At 45.6% G+C, this 12,970-nt stretch overlaps 1 protein-coding gene across 1 annotated transcript in view; it reads left to right on the top strand.

Moving 5' to 3' along the window:
- The window catches only part of LOC126346953 (uncharacterized), a 1,435,518-nt gene that overhangs the window by 1,046,436 nt on the left and 376,112 nt on the right, over window positions 1–12,970 (top strand). The window lies entirely within an intron of this gene.

Below are 12,970 nucleotides of genomic sequence, written 5' to 3'. Positions count from 1 at the left end.
AATATGCGCAGGACGAAATTTTGTGGCAGACATTTTTGTTTTGCCAGTATGTGAGAATCGCGCTGCGAAGTCCCGAGTGCGCGAATTTTTTCTTCATCCTGTATAAAAGTCTCGGTAATTAAAACAAAAATGTTGTGTATGTGTAAATGGTTGTGTCTTCTAATTCTAGAAGAGTTAATATTCTACATGATGTATCTGTCTATTTAATATATTACAAAATTTCAATTAAGTCCCCCTCGATATCGCTTCGCTGAAGGACTTCGACGTTATCCGGTTACTAACAGGCGGAAATCGATCGAAAATTTGTGTTGTGCTATTTCTCGATGCGTTTCGGGCCATTTGGATCCATCAGCAGGTGTAATTTGCTTGCTATGTTCGTTCTTCAGCGGGACTAATTCGTGCAAATGTTCGCTGTTGTTTGCAACAAAGCTCGTGCGTAAAGCCATGGAAAAGGAGGATAGCAGGACAGGGCAATAGTGTAGGGTAAATCCAGAAAAGCATAAGCTAAGCTTACGGAAAATATATAAGAAAAGACGAGTATTTTTAATTAGAAAGGTGGTCGACAGATGAGCTTGCTGGTGCCACAACAGAAGAACGGGACTCTCTCGAGTAAAGTTCACACCAGCTCCAAGGGCGTCGCTATTGTGCAGCATCGTGACGTCCTTGTTACTGCATAAATTTTGAAAGACCATTGATCCGAGCTAAAAGCGTTACTCGGGCGATGAGTTCTATTTTCTCAGCTGCTGGAGGCAGATAATGGATGCGGCAAGTCTCGCTGAAACCTTTCTCTCCGAGTGTGCGGATTAAGGCCTGAATTTAAAGAGCTACTGTGTAGCTCGATAACCTGGTGGGTACCAGGCTAAAAATTCAAAGGTCGGCTGCTCACACTACGGTTGGCCACAGGATATTTTGTTTCACTTGTCGCTTCCTTCATCCGTGCGATGACTTCTTTATATGAAAAACCCAAATTGTATTGTTCAGAATTCACGCTAAACTATATGCCCCCCCCCCCCCCTACAATTGACCACCAGCTCAAAAGTTGGTGGAAGACAAGGGCATAACACCTCCAGCACGACCATGTCGGCCGGCCGCTGTGAGCGAGCGGTTCTAGACGCTTCAATCTGGAACCGCGAGACCGCTACGGTCGCAGGTTCGAATCCTGCCTCGGGCATGGATGTGTGTGATGTCCTTAGGTTAGTTAGGTTTAAGTAGTTCTAAGTTCCAGGGGACTGATGATCTTAGATGTTAAGTCCCAGAGTCCTTAGAGCCATTAGAACCATTTGAATGAGCAGACTGGCTCTGTGACTGGGAACAAGCATTTCAGAAACACTGAAGTTGATCGGCTGTTCGCATGCTACTGTCGTGAGAGACTATGGAAAGTGTTGAATGGGTAGTGAAACGAAGAGTAAGCCACAAGGTGTTGAACGTCTAAGGTGCAGGAAGAAGTGGTACGGAGCACACTGGCGGTCATTGTTGAAAATGGAACTTCACAGCAGACGACTCCTGCGTGTAACCATTCTGAACCAATGACATTGTCAGTTTGTCATCCAGGTGTATGACTGCTCCAAACATGCTTCCCGCCAAAAATGCTGGCCGGTGGGGACAGTAACGTGCTATAGGGGACATTCAACTTGGCTTACGTGGGATCTGTTGTACTAACGGAAGGCACGATGAGAGCTGTACACTACATAAACATTATTGCTGTCCACCTGTATTCCTTCATGCTTGACGTCTTCCCCGACACCGCTGCCTCCTTCCAGCAGGATAATTGTCCCTGTTAGAAGACTAGAATCGTGCTGTAGTGGTTTGATGAACAAGATAGTGAACTAAAGTTCATGTCTAGGTCACTAAATTGGCCTGATCTGAACCCAATTGAACAGATACGAGACATTCAGTTAGATGTCAGCCCTGCATCTACACCTACATCCATACTCCGCAAGCCACCTGACCGTGTATGGCGGAGGGTACTTCGAGTACCTCTATCGGTTCTGCTTTCTATTCCAGCCTCGTATTGTTCGTGGAAAGAAAGGTGGCGGTATGTCTCTGTGTGGGCTATAATCTCTCTGATTTTATGTTCATGGTCTCTTCGCGAGATATGCGTATGAGGGAGCGATATACTGCTTGCTCCTCGGTGAAGGTATGTTCTCGAAACTTCAACAAAAGCCCGTACCGAGCTACTGAGCGTCTCTCCTGCAGAGTCTTCCACTGGAGTTTATCTATCATTTGCGTAACGCTTTCGCGATGAGTAAATGATCCTGCAACGAAGCGCGCTGCTCTCCGTTGGATCTTCTCTCTCTCTTCTATCAACCCCGTCTGATGCCGATCCCACACTGGTGAGCAATATTCAAGCAGTGGACGATCAAGCGTACTGTAACCTACTTCCTTTGTTTTCGGATTGCATTTCCTTAGGATTCTTCCCATGAATCTCAGTCTGGCATCTGCTTTACCGACAATCAACTTTATATGATCATTCCATTTCAAATCACTCCTAATGCCTACTCCCAGATAATTTATGGAATTAACTGCTTCCAGTTGCTGACCTACTATATTGTAGCTAAACGATAAAGGATCCTTCTTTCTGGTATTCGCAGCACATTACTCTTGTCTACATTGAGATTCAATTGCCATTCCCTGCACCATGCGTCAATTCGTTGCAGATCCTCCTGCATTTCAGTACAATTTTCCATTGTTACAACCTCTCGATATACTACAGCATCATCCGCAAAAAGCCTCAGTGAAATTCCGATGTTATCCACAAGGTCATTTATGTATATTGTGAAAAGCAAAGGTTCCACGACACTCCCCTGCGGCACACCTGAAATCACTCTTACTTCGGAAGAGAACCCAGTCTACTGGTGTGGGAGTGTTCCACAGACCGATGTTGAAAACAACGACACACCGCCGATATATTGTGCCCAACACGGGAGCAATCCATCGATACGTCCATCAAGCTTCTGAGAGCAATCCATGGCCCGTAATTTGCAGCAATTGCGTGATATGTGCCTCACACATCCAGAAACGCACCAAGGACTTTCGAACCCATACCACATATAATACTTCTATTACTGCGTTTCTTAGGTGGACCAACACACTGTTATGCAGATAGCTATAATATTTTGGCTCGTCAGAGTGTTAAGGTCATTGGTGCATGACCATAGTCCAAACAATTATCTGAATTCGACACAGTAGCACATTTCTGTTTATCAGCAGTTACATTGTTTGCGGAACGTATGTAATGCAATGCACGCTGCCAGAAAGAAAGGCAACATCCTCAAGGACTGTGTTCAGTGGCATACTGAGGGGTTATAGTGTTTTACTGATTCATTTGTCACGGTCAACGGCGATCACATAGCGCTCAGGAGGACTGTTTGGTTCTGCAGACAGTAACTGTGCTCCGTTTAGAGGCGAACATTGTTTTCAGCATTCATTCTACGATAAACCATGCCCGACCCAACAGCACAAACCCCTGTTGTACGGCTTTAGTTATTTCAACGGGGTTGGATTCTGATCTTCTCAGAAGCTTCACTGGAGTATCGATGGATTTATGCCATGTTGGACACAATACATCGGCGGTGTGTGGGTGTTTTCAAAATGGTTCAAATGGCTCTAAGCATTATGGGACTTAACGTCTGATGTCATCAGTCCCCTAGACTTCGAACTACTTAAACCTAATTAACCTAAGGACATCACACACATCCATGCCCGAGGCAGGATTCGAACCTGCGACCGTAGCAGCATTACCGTTCAGGACTGAAGCGCCTAGAACCGCTCGGTCACAGCGGCCGGCCCGGGGATTGTTTTCAGCGTTGGTCTATGGAACACTCCACCACCAGTAGACTTGGGACGTCTGTGTAATACAGATGCATTTCAAGATCTACCCATTCGTGCAGCGGTGGCCGATCCAACGTCATCCAGGGACGAAATCTTGGTACATGTTGCACGTGCTGTGGCGTCAGGGACCATTGGGATCCGTCTGCTTGCAGCGGTATTAAGATCACCTGTGCCTTTGGCCTGGCTACAACTGACAGCACGATACCGACAAGCGTGGCTGCTCTGGTCTCTTGAAAGAATTGACTGGAGACTGGAATGGCTGCCTGTTGTACTCAGTGACGAGAGTAGGCTATGTCTGTAGGCGGCTAATGGACGTACACGTGTACGGCGTAGACTTGGCTGGCTGCCTATTCCAGAGTGCATTCGACCACGACACACAAACCTATCACAGGTGTGGAAGACGATTAATTACTGCCCACGGTTACATTTGGCATTTATACCGAGCGAGGCGGTGCAGTGAGCACACTGGTCTCGCATTCGGGAGGACAAAGGTTCAAATCACCGTCCGGCCATCATGTTTTGGGTTTCCCGTGATTTCCGTAAAACCGCTTCAGTCAATTACCAGGACGGTTCCTTTGAAAAAGCAAGGTCGATTTCCTTCCCCATACTTCCCTAAACCGAGCTCCGTCTGTAATGAGCTTGTTGTCGATGGACCGTTAAACACTGATCTGCTCCTCGTCGGTGTTTCTGTAGGGTAAAGTAATCAATGCCCGCTACACTGCACAGGTTGCTATCCCTGTACTAATGCCTTTCTGCGAAAGGGAGAGGGTGTGCTTTTTCAACAGCGTCGACACAATGTCTCGTCGTGGTGTACACCTACCCTGGCCAGCAAGACCACCACGTCTCTCGCCAATTAAACACGTACGGAACACGAGAAAGCTGGAACTTTCTTGTTCTTCAGGGCCTGCAAGAAGCATTGCCGAGTTGCAACGAAAGGCCTAAAATGTTTGGGATAGTGTATCACAGTATGATCGTTGGCATGTGAAGATACACTCCTGCGCTGTCGCAGTAGGCTTTCGTGGTCGTTGTCACTGAAGTTAAAATCTTCTAAAACGATCGAAGTTTCGATCCCTCTGCTGGGATCTTCCTCAGGAACTTCTGGTGACTTTTGTTTCCTTTGGTCTAAATTTTTTGTCATATACTCCTACAATAATGAACTATCTGTGACTTCACTTGCCAATAAAATGACATAGTCCTTGAGTGTGTTGCATTTTTTTCGCCTGGGTAGTAAGGTCATTGCTGCTACTTCTTGACCTTACTTTGAGGACAAAAAGGGCAAATACGTCGTATCCCAACGCTGCCGTAAGACTGATTCCAGTAGTCTGCGCGCATCTGATGTTAAACCGTTGCTGTCTCCGTGGACGCCCCCCCCCCCTTTCTTGTAAACTTATACAGATTATTGTGCAGCCTCAGTTTACAACGTTACTATCTTCAAATGTGTATAATAATTTGTGTAGCTACAATTTCAGCTGAAGTTCCTGAAACATACCGATCCCTTCTCTATAGTTGATGTCACTGTCGCACTCTTGTGCGCTTGCGCTCGATTCATTCGTAGGTAGCCAGTTCGAACCCTGGTGGTGGGAGGAATTTTCACCGTGTATATTTGGCCGGCAAGGGCAGAAGCGCTGGAGGAGTACATTTCCTAACTAAAAATTTTACACGCACCATCTAAAGAAGTGAGTGTATGTGACACTGTTGATAGTGATGTGTTCGCCGGGAGAGGACTTTAAGCTTGTGGTTCCTTTGATTCTATTCGACAGGAGTAGGCTACATATTTGCACGGGGTTTCACTCGCTCTCTTCGCGTCAGTTACAGCAACACTGCACTACACTATACTATACTGTTCAATCATTATTACCAACTGCCAGTAACAGAGATACGTACTTGACGTCGGCGTAAGGCAATGCAATACCACCATCACCAAAGACCTTGTCTAGGACGACAATGTAGAACACCCACTTTTTCCCATACTGTTTATTTCCTGAATGTGGGTCTGATTTCTGGTTTTTCGACTTACATATACCGGTACCAAAATTCCTCGTTACAGTGTTTCCTTTCTAGCAGGCAGACCGTCTCTCGTGCTGGACAGATGTTTCCCTTAATGACAAAGCTAATATCTACGTGTATTGTATTGAACTGGTGACCTAGAAACGATGGAGAGGCTTCGTCCCCGCGGTAGCCTCAGAGGTACACAACCCCACAACAGCAGTCCACTCACTCCTCCGCCGCCCCACAGCGAACCGAGGGTTATTGTGCGGTTCAGCCCCCAGTGGACCATCCCAGGAAGGCTCACACCAGACGAGTGTAACCCCAATGTTTGCGTGGTAAAGTAATTGTGGTGTACGCGTAGGTGGAGAAAGTGTTTGCGCAACAATCGTCGACATAGTGTAACTGAGGCGAAATAAGGGGAACCAACCCGCATTCGCCGAGGCAGGTGGGAACCGCCTTCAAAACCATCCACAGACTGGCCGGCACACCGGACCTCGACACTAATCCGTCTGGCGGATTCGTGCCGGGGACCGGCACGCCTTCCCGCCCGGAAAGCAGTGCGTTAGGCCGCAAGGCGTGGGAAATAGCCATAAAACCGGCAGATGTTAAGTTTCTCTGTGTTGATACTATCTGGAATGGTCAAATGGTCAAATGCGTGTGAAATTTTATGGGAGTTACCTGCTAAGGTCATCAGTCCCTAAGCTTACACGCTACTTAACCTAAATTATCCTAAGCACAAACACCCACACCCATGCGCGAGGGAGGACTCGAACCTCCGCCGGGACCAGCCGCACAGTCCATTACTGCAGGGGCTTAGACCGCTCGGCTATCTGGAAAGGTATCTGCCCTTTCGGCTTAAAGCGTAGTAAGTTCTTGGGACAGGGATAACGCCAGGCCTGGATCCAAACCACGCAGCGAATTAACAACCGTTGGTCTGGTGCACCGGTGAGCATGAATGTGGTTTTCAGGCGATTTTCCACGTTAGTTCAGGCAAATTCCGGACTATTCTCCGATCTCGGCCTCAGAAAATAAGATACACAAGCAGTTCAAATACGATAACGTTCAGGCTAACGTTTACACGATTCAGAGAAGAATGGCACACACGACTACTTTGCCCTAGGTTAACTTAACGACTGACGATAGAAGGGGAATTCAGTCACGAACTTAAAATCAAACAAAACTCGACAAATCATGGAAGCAGCGGCAGGAAAAACAGTTTGAAAGAAATGTGAGGTCGAATCAGGCTCGTACGGTCAAATGGGTAGCTGCTCGACAAAATAAACGATAGTATCGACTTGCATCTGGCGGATGTAGCGTCAAACTGAAATTCTCGCACCGTCGTGGGAACCACACAAGGCTATGACACTTGAAAAGCGACCACTGAGAAAGGGGCAGGGGAGGATGGGGATGATGGAAAATGCTACACCCATCACGGCATCGTTTCAAGTGGCGTGAAGTAGGGTGAAGTGAACGAATGTAAAGCTCGTGCCCTCCGTGGTCTGCTCTGCTAGGACCTGCGAAGTTGGGCTGTCGCCTGATGTCGGACAGTGCGCCTTGTGTCCCTGAGTGGCCGCGCTCACCTTCGGGAGGCACGTTCCGGCTGACGTCACAACTTCCGCCTCCCCGGCGCCGTCAGCAGTCCCAGCCGGGCGCGGGCACGGCTGCCACCGGCGTCACACCCTCACCACTGTGCAGCTTCCATTCATTTCCCTGGTGCTCGTTCATACTCTACCCGCGAAGGCACAATAATTACAAAATATGGTTCAAATGGCTTGAGCACTATGGGACTAACATCTGAGGTCATCAGTCCCCTAGAACTTAGAACTACTGAAACCTATCTAACCTAAGGACATCACACACATCCATGCCCGAGGCAGGATTGGAACCTGCGACCGTAGCAGCTGCGCGGTTCCGTACTGAAGCGCCTATAACCACTCGGCCACAACGAACTGCTAATGAATAAGTCCAAGCCAGAAAAACAACACGTTGGTCGACTCTTCTCGGAACGTACTATCTTCGAACTTCAGTAGTAAATATCTGCGTAATGCACAACGCTTCTCTCGCAGCTTCTGCCACTGGAGTTTGTTGAGAATCCTCCGCAATGCTCTCGTTGCGTCGACTAAACGATCCCACGGTGAAACGCACCTATCTTCCTTAGATCTCTCTCTCTCTCTCTCTCTCTCCCTCCCTCCCTCCCTCCCTCCCTCCCTCCCTCCCCCACCCTCCTTCCTATTACAAGAACCTGGTAAGGGTCCCAGATCGATGAACAATATTCAGAAATACAAATTAAAGAGTTTCTGCTTCAACCACTTGTTTATTTTCTCACTGACGTAGAAACTGTTTTATTTGTAATGATGAGCACTCTCAGCCCTCATAATGCCGTCCCATATGGAATAAATATTCAGTATTCAGGAAGCTACTGCACAAGGGTTTTGTAAGGCAGTTCATTCGTGCACTGATTACATTTACTTGCGATTCTTCCAACGAATCTTACCCAGAAATTCATGTGGTCATTCCACATTAGGTCGCGCTGGATGGTTACTTCTACGTATTTGATGGTAGTTTCTGCTTCCAGTGATTTGTCGCAAATAACGCAGTCGAACAGTATTTGGTCTCATTGCCTTTTCTATTAGCGCGCAGTACGTTACGATGACATGCGTCCTGGGTCAACTGTCACTCCCTGCACCAATTATTCATCCTTTGGACACGAAACACACAAGGGCATAGGAATGGAAAAAGACCATGCCTAGTCCAGCACTGAAGTGTTCAAAGGACCAGAGAAATACCGAGTTGCCGGCCGGGGTGGCCGAGTGGTTCTATGCGCTACAGTCTGGAACCGCGCGACCGCTGCGGTCGCAGGTTCGAATGCTGTTAAGTTCCATAGTGCCCAGGGCCATTTGAACCATTTTTGATTAGTGACATGCGCCTCTAACCGCCCGCCCCCTCCGAGCAGCCGTCATGCGTTCGCCCTACAGACTGCATTTGAACCATTTTTTTGAAATACCGACTTAACCATAAGTAGTTGGCATAAATGCCAAAGCTCCGTTCCCATCCGCCCCCCCCCTTCCCCCTCCCCCCTCGGGGTAAACGGCCTTTCTTCTGACTTTTTTAATCCTTTTTTTTTCTACAAAAATTTAGCAGATTTGATAATTTTGTACCGTACATAGAACTGGAGAAAAGTGGAACAACTAATATTTAAATGAACTGTATTTGTGTAAAATGCTGTTCACAACAAATGAAACCCGTTATTGTAGTACATAAATTACAAGTTGAGTAAACGTCCTAAAAAACTGGAAGTAATATAAAATTGTTCGTGACAGTCCCTGTAAATTGGTTTTACCACTATGTTTAATAAAGAGCAGGTTTCATTTGTTCCACATAAATTATAAATAGTGCATGATTTAGTAATTAGGAATAAGCGGGAAACGGCTGTAATTAAGAGTATCCCTTCCCAGGAGTTTCGTTGCATTTTCGTGATATGAGCGAAGCAGACTCATTGATTATGCCATGCCATTGATGTTCATTGTAGTAGCTGTGTCGTGTTCTATGGACAAGATAGCAAAATTTGATAGTCTTCTTTCGCCCGTACTTGGTTATAATTTGCTGAAACGGCATTCGGTAGATGCTGCAGTCGCTAACATTGTCATAAGTATAGTCAAAGCTGCGTGATGTTTGGCTAAGCATCTCTTAACCCATACTTGGAAAAAAAACCTTAAAAACTTCAAATGGAAAGCGTGTCAATGCTCACCATCAGCTCTTTCAACTGGAGTTTGGCAGCAGCTACTTCACTGACTAGCTCCGCCGTGTCAGAATCTCTGCTACCTGTATATTTGGTATCAAAATCCGATGCACATTTTTCAAGATAAGATATATACCTGTCATTTACGGCGTATCTTGACAGGACATTGAAGTCGAATTAAATGATGTGATATATGTGGTTTGTTTTCCATTTCGCTTATTCATTTGTCAAATACTTTGAAGCACTCGATTTCTAATAACATCGCCCCATTCCTCAGTCGGCAGAAATCGGCAAACATCGGAAGCCTTCGGTCAGTTTGCATATCTGCTTCAGCATCCGCTCGCCGAACTTCGGGATCGTACAATATCCTAGTGACGTAGCAGCAAGAACACCATTCTTGAACGTGTCCACTTGTGTAGGTGACAGCTCTGTGAACAAACGTACTGTTACCACAGAGACAATGTTAGCGTTAGACATCAGCTCGACAGTAGTGGTACCTTTATGACGCTACTTCGACGGAATGACGCTGTGAGAACTCATGTACCAGTCCTGGTTAATTCTCAAACCGTCTTTCTTTCTTGTTCTTATTCTGATCGGTACTTACGCCCCCTCTGCGCCTATCCCAAAAAAATGTTGGATTAAGGTAGTCGTAAGAGTTGACCGACTCACATCGTGACTCGTTGATATTGTAACCTTAGGACACTACTTTGATCCCTTCGTGAATTGCAGAATGTTACGTTTCTGAAAATTTAAAGGAAGAAGGCAGTTAGGACGACTTTGAAATCTCATGAAGAAGCAACTTAATATTTGTGCGCATCATTATAGATAATCGCATCAGATGCGGAAAAGCTGAGGCTACTATTAATATTGTCCACAAAGTCATTAATTTGCAACATGTACAGCAGGGGACCCAGCACACTTCCCTCGTGGACAACATGTGCCAGTGGCTCTCCATAAAGATAACATGCTGGGTCCACCCTATCAATTAATCTTCAATCCAGTCACAAGTTTTCACTTGGTACCGCGTATGACAATTCTTCAATAATAAGTGTAGTTGTGGTACTGACTCCAGGGGCTTAAAGAAACTTTGAGTCGTATCAGAATAACACAGGCACTGAAATATCGTAAATTAGGTGATTAAAGGAGATGTCAAATTGATTCCATTTATTTAGTTTTCTAGAAGGCTGTAGACACCGTTCCCCACAATCGTCTTTTAACCAAACTGCGTGCCTATGGAATATCGCCTCAGTTGTGCGACTGGATTCGTGATTTCCTGTCAGACAGGTCACAGTTTGTAGTAATAGACGAAAAATCATCGAGTAAAGCAGAAGTAATATCTGGCGTTCCTCAAGGAAGTGTTACAGGCCCTGTATTGTTCCTGATCTATATCAACGACATAGATTTTTTGCCGTTGATGCTGTCATTTGCCGTCTTGTAGAGTCATCAGACGACCAAAACTAATTGCAAAAAGATTTAGATAAGTTATCTATATCGTGCGAAAAGTGGCAGTTGACCCTGAATAAAGAAAAGTGTGAAGTTATTCACATGAGTACTAAAAGAAATCAGTTAAATTTCGATTACGCGATAAGTCACTCAAATCTGAAGGCTGTAAATTCAACCTAATGCTTAGGGATTACAATTACAAATAACCTAGATTGCAAGGATCTCATAGATAATGTTGTGAGTAGAGCAAACCGAAGACTGGGTTTCATTGGCAGAACACTTGGAAGGTGCAACAGGTCTACTAAAGAGACGCTCGTCCGACATACTTTGGAGTATTGCTGTGCTGTGAGGGGTCCGCATCAGGGGGAGTGGCGGATGACATCGAAAAAGTACAAAGAAGGGCGACTCGTTTTGTATTATCACGAAATAGGGGAGATAGTGCCACAGACATGATAAGTTAACTGGAGTGGCAACCATTAAAACAAAGGCGTTTTTCGTTGCGACGGGACCTTCTCATGAAATTTCAATCACCAGTTTTCTCCTCCAATTACGAAAACATTCTGGTGGCACCCACCTACATAGGGAGAAATGACCATCACGATCAAATAAGGGAAATCAGGGCTCGCGCAAAAAAAAATTAACTTCTTGTTTTTCCCGCTCGCCGTTCGAGAGTGGAACGGTAGAGGGACAGCTTGAAGTTGGTTCATTGAACCCTCTGCCAGCCATTTTATTGTGAATAGCAAGGAGTATTCATGTAGACGAAGGTTTACTGTGGTAGATGTTTCGGGAGTCCATTCTGTTTGGCGTGGAAAAGGAGGTCATTTTGTTCGAGATGCCGCATTACGTTTGAGATCATATTATGTACTAAGATTCTACAACAGAGGGATGTCAAGAATATTGATTTACGGATTACTTTTACTACCCTTCTTTTATATATGCAAGTGTGATCTTTGCTTTGCTCCAACTACTGTGGACTTCCTTTTCTTTCCCGAGGAATCTAAGGGAAGGGCAGTGCAGTACTTTCCAGTGTCTGAGGTTCATGCCACGAAGTCTCTTCTACATTTACATCTACATGGATACTCTGCAAATCACATTTAAGTGCCTGGCAGAGGGTTCATCGAACCACCTTCACAATTCTCTATTATTCCAATCTCATATAGCGCGCGGAAAGAACGAACACCTGTATCTTTCCGTACGAACTCCGATTTCCCTTATTTAATCGTGGTGATCGTTCCTTCCTATGCAGGTCGGTGTCAGCAAAATATTTTCGCATTCGGAGGAGAAAGTTGGTGATTGGAATTTCGTGAGAGGATTCCGTCGCAACGAAAAACGCCTTTCTTCTAATGGTTTCCAGCCAAAATCTCGTATCATTTCTGTGACACTTACTCCCATCTTTCGCGATAATACAAATCGTGCTGCCTTTCTCTGAACTTTTTCGATGAACTCCGCCAGTCCTATCTGGTGAGGATCCCACACCGCGCAGCAGTATTCTAAAAGAGGACGGAGAAGCGTAGTGTAGGCAATCTCCTTAGTAGGTCTGGTACATTTTCTAAATGTCCTGCCAATAAAACGCAGACTTTGGGCAGCCTTCACCACAACATTTTCTATACGTTCTGTCCAATTTAAGTTGTTCGTAATTGTAATACCTAGGTATGTAGTTGAATTTACGGCCTTTAGATTAGACTGATTTATCGTGTAACTGAAGCTTAACGAGTTCCTTTTGGTACTCATGTGGATGACCTCACACTTTTCGTTATTTAGGGTCAACTGCCACGTTTCGCAGCTTTCAAATATCTTTTCTAAATCGTTTTGCAGTTTGTTTTGGTCTTCTGATGACTTTATTAGTCGATAAACGACAGAGTCATCTGCAAACAACCGAAGACGGTAGCTCAGATTGTCTCCCAAATCGTTTATATAGATACGGAACAGCAAAGGGCCTGTAACACTGCCTTGGGGAACGCCTGAAAT

Source organism: Schistocerca gregaria, chromosome 1, assembly GCF_023897955.1.
Source record: "Schistocerca gregaria isolate iqSchGreg1 chromosome 1, iqSchGreg1.2, whole genome shotgun sequence".
In the NCBI taxonomy this organism is placed as follows: domain Eukaryota; kingdom Metazoa; phylum Arthropoda; class Insecta; order Orthoptera; family Acrididae; genus Schistocerca; species Schistocerca gregaria.
This window is presented reverse-complemented; position numbering and strand designations above follow the sequence as displayed.